The following is a 4,119-nucleotide window of genomic DNA, read 5'->3' as shown; positions in this document are numbered from 1 at the left end:
TGTGTGTATATATATATATATATATATATATATAAAATAGTAGTTAAAAAAAGAAGAAGATATACACACAGTATCTGTTGTGTGCCTGGGTCAGGTGCAACCTGCCTTTTTGGTTTCTGTCACCTGGGTGCTAATAGAATTTGCCATACAATAATGTTTATGGCATTTCCATGCTGTTATTGCACAGTAAGACATTGAGATAATAAACTTAATGAAAAAGCTACAACATGAACACTTGTCTTACCAACATCTCTAGTTGATATATTTATATGTATGTACATTGTTGCCTTGTAATGGCATGCTACAAGGACATGACCCTTTAATTACTGGGAAACAACAACAAGAGAGGCAGACTCAGCCAGGAAGTTGTTTCACGCTCCTCCCATCTTCACAACTCTAAAAACACAAAAGAAAATGCAGCTTTCAAAAGCACAAAACAAATAAAGAAGAGAATAAGTGGGGAGTTCATAGGGGGGGCGGGGGCGACACTGCTCCGGGAGGTTCCGAGTGATGCTGGACGTGGCGGCCTCACAGCGTCACCAGCCAAACTAAAACGCATCATATGAGGACAGAATACGAATCCCTCTCAGGTTATCTGACCATTTATAAAACTGGACAAACACCCGTTTGAAAAAAACTCTTACAGGGACCATCGTAGACTGACCTTTGAAATCATCAATAACATGGTACGAGTCCACAAGAAGACATCTTCCCAGAGAGGTCATCTTCAGCAGTTTGTTTCAACCTTTACAACTCAAAAAGATGAGGCACCCGACATCTTAACCCTTCCTGATAGTCTCACAACTGGCTGAAATGACACGAGAGGCATACAAATAAATCGGATTTTCATACACAGCCGCTTGGATTTTCAAAGCTTCTGAACCCTGCGGTGTGAGCAAAATAAATAAGAGCTTCATACGTTTAATAGAAGGACAACGGAGTAGAGACATGGGACAGAATGTAAACTGGGTTATCGTGGGGTTGGTGTGCGACACTCCAAACACGCTCGGAAAGTTCACTCGCGACCTCATCCTTGTCTTGAAAGCAGTTGGACGAAGACTAAAAAACCAAGTCCGAAATCTGAAACAAGAAGGAGTTCCTCTTCTCCACACAAGTGTTGGTGGTTTTAGACACGCAGGATCTCCAAGCAGTTGTTGTAGCAGATGGCGATCCAGTCCGGCTGCGTGGACGCCCACTGCACGTTGTTGACCTCCCCTTCAGAAGTGTAGGCCAGGATGGGATCCTCAATGGCTCGTGGCATCTGCTGGACGTCCCAGATCAGAGCCTGGTGGTCGTCGGCTAAGGAAACAAGACACGCAAAGAGGACATTAAAAGAGTTATTTCAGGCTGAGAGAGCAGGAAAATGCAGCCGATTACAGATAAAGTTAGGCCTCAAGGTCTCTATCTTCAAAGACATTTTGGTCGTCAATCAAAAAAAGGCCGAGGTGAATGATGAGTTTAACGTGCGTCTTTTCCAGCCTCTGTTTTTCCCCCTTATTATATCCCACAATCCGTAGGGGCCTTTACCTGCAGTGCAGATGTGACATGACGAGTGGGGGGCCCAGGCGATGCCGTTGACACCAGCGCGATGGTTGTTCAGCCGAGCCACCGGGGTGCAAGGCACACGTACATCCAGGATGACCGCCGATCAAATAAAGTAGCGATGTCAAACATTGGTTAAGTGTCAAGAAACAAATATTTCATGCCAGACAGAAGGAAGAAAAAAAACAAACACAATCCTTTCTGAATTCATATAAAAAAGAAAAGAAAAGAAAAAGCTTCTTTGGCTGACCAATGTTTCAATTTCAACGCAGAACCGTTGGAGAGAAACATGGCTACCGACAGGCTGAGAGAATCTACAGCAGACTGCCCTCCATGCCGTCCATGGCCATTGTAGCCAAGTAGTTGGGGTCCTGCTTGTTCCAGCAAAGGCGGAGCAGCGGGTGGTGCTGGGGGTCTTCATAGATGATGGCACTGTGCTCCAGGTGCCGGAGGTCAAACATGCGGACGGACCCACCGGCCCCCACAGAGGCAAACATATCTCTGCCGCCTCCTGCTCGGCTGAACGCGATGTCATACACCTGCAGACACAAGAGGACATTGATTGAAATATTATTCCAGGCCGTGTACACGCCGGGCTTCATTTGACCGCACAGACACTAGGGCTGCTCGATTATGGCCAAAATCATAATCACGATTATTTAGATCAATATTGAGATCACGATTATTCATTAATCTTAGGGACAACATCTTTTTATTGTTCGTTCACGTTTAAATGAACAAGAACTCTGCTTTCACTTTCACATGTTGTGCTACGTTCCAGTAATGTACACATCTTTGCATCACAATAAAACCTATACGGTTCTTATTCACCTAAAGCAAAATATAAATGAAATGTTTACCCAAAATAAAGGGCTTGCCTTTGGGAGGCGGATGGATACGCTGTCGCGCTATGCAGGGTCTCGTTTATGGTTTTCTGTGTTGCCGTTGGACATGGACGGAGGTCCAGTGAGGTGCTGTTAGCTTTAGCCTTCATGCATTCGTCGCACTGTGGTTTGTGGTGATTGTTCAGGTGGTTGAACACGTTAGTTGTGTTGCTATGCGGCGCAGACACAACTCTAACGCACTCGGTGCACGTGATTTGTTCTTGGTTAACATCACTTGCCCTAAATCCAAAAACCTTCCAGACAACAGATGATGATCCTATCGAGGGACTAGCTCCTCGCCTTCTGCTCCTAACCTTCAAAAATAATGCCTTAATGAATACATGTAGACCTTATGAGTAGTATATGTATTTATATTGAAAGCAATTTAGAATATTTAGGTAATAGGTTCAGGTTTTATGGAACAGCCTTGTTTTTTTTATTCAACATCACATAATTCACAATCCAAAAGTGCTGACATGAGGTCAGATTCCCCAAACGTCCTTCAGTTTCCTTGCTAATGGTCAAGTGGTCATTCTTAACAACATGCCATGAGTAAGACCTCACCTGGAGCCCTGGTGGTCCAGCTGCTGCTTCCTCAACCTGCACTACATCTGCACCTGAATGCATCTCAACAGGATGCAGGTTAGCACTGTGTTAGCCTGCTACTAGCTAACTAACAACGACCCTCTGGGTGGGGAACAAACTTCGAGAAGTTTCTCTTCAGAATAAAACGTCACGGGTTCCCACCCCGCTTTCAATTTTAACAACATTTCTAAACAATAAACTATATCATTCATTCTCATGCATCATACAATTATAATGCATACATTTATCAACAGTTACAATAATAGACTAATGATCATGTCATGCTTTACAATATATTTCTGCAGAATATTCTCTATTAATACTCCCTATTAATTATCATAACTTCCATTATGTATTATTATAAAACATAAGACTACCTTTATGTGCATGTGCAAATCAAAATAACCTATTACAACTCACCAGTGTCCATGTCGCCGGACGCCGACCCGCCACACCTGTCCTCTGTGGACCTCGCCGCTCCTCACTTTTCAGGGGCCAAACCGCTTCCTGGACTGCTGCGTGTCAGCCAGCGCTTCAACCTCCCTGGAGACGCAGACGCAGGAGATCCAGAGGCATGTCTCTGACCCTGTCCTGCCAGCTGGTAGCTAGAACACCAATTACCAACAGCACCCAAACGCCTGGTCCTTTGGAACAGGAAGTGCAGAGAAACGGAGGACACGAGAGACAAGGACTTCAAAATAAAACAGGAAACACGACACACGACACAACACTACAGATCCTGACACTCGACTTCTCTACACGGGAACAGCTGTAAATATGAAATGACCGCGACAAGCCACACTCAAACACGTCGAATAAAGAAGATCTAAATAATATTTTCAATCGGTTGATCAAGTACACAGTATACAGTTCTATTTCAAGTTGTATTTTGTTGACCTAGCTGACATTAGCTAACATTAGCTATCTAGAATAGAATGTCATGTTGACCTAGCTACTGTTAGCTAGAATTGACCTAAATAACATAAGCTAACATTAGCTAGAATATAATATGTTACCGGCTAACTAATAATATTGGACATATTTCTTTTTCCCACCAGTAATGGATGTCAAGGTGAAGTAATGTTCAAATATGATGTGCAGTTATCTT

The 4,119-nt window shown here is 43.6% G+C and overlaps 1 long non-coding RNA gene across 2 annotated transcripts; it reads right to left on the bottom strand.

The window, feature by feature from the left end:
* Positions 1-230: 230 nt before the first annotated feature.
* On the bottom strand, positions 231-3,679 carry LOC117735696. Of its 2 annotated transcripts, none has more exons than XR_004609907.1 (3): positions 2,991-3,679; positions 1,528-2,081; positions 231-1,299 (listed from the first exon to the last, which is right to left on the bottom strand). It is a non-coding gene; the product is annotated as an uncharacterized LOC117735696 (long non-coding RNA). The 2 variants fall into 2 exon arrangements; XR_004609908.1 differs by having other exon boundaries at positions 1,793-2,081; positions 3,432-3,679.
* Between the last annotated feature and the right edge of the window lie 440 nt (positions 3,680-4,119).

This window comes from Cyclopterus lumpus, chromosome 8 (assembly GCF_009769545.1).
Source record: "Cyclopterus lumpus isolate fCycLum1 chromosome 8, fCycLum1.pri, whole genome shotgun sequence".
In the NCBI taxonomy this organism is placed as follows: Eukaryota; Metazoa; Chordata; class Actinopteri; order Perciformes; family Cyclopteridae; genus Cyclopterus; species Cyclopterus lumpus.
This window is presented reverse-complemented; position numbering and strand designations above follow the sequence as displayed.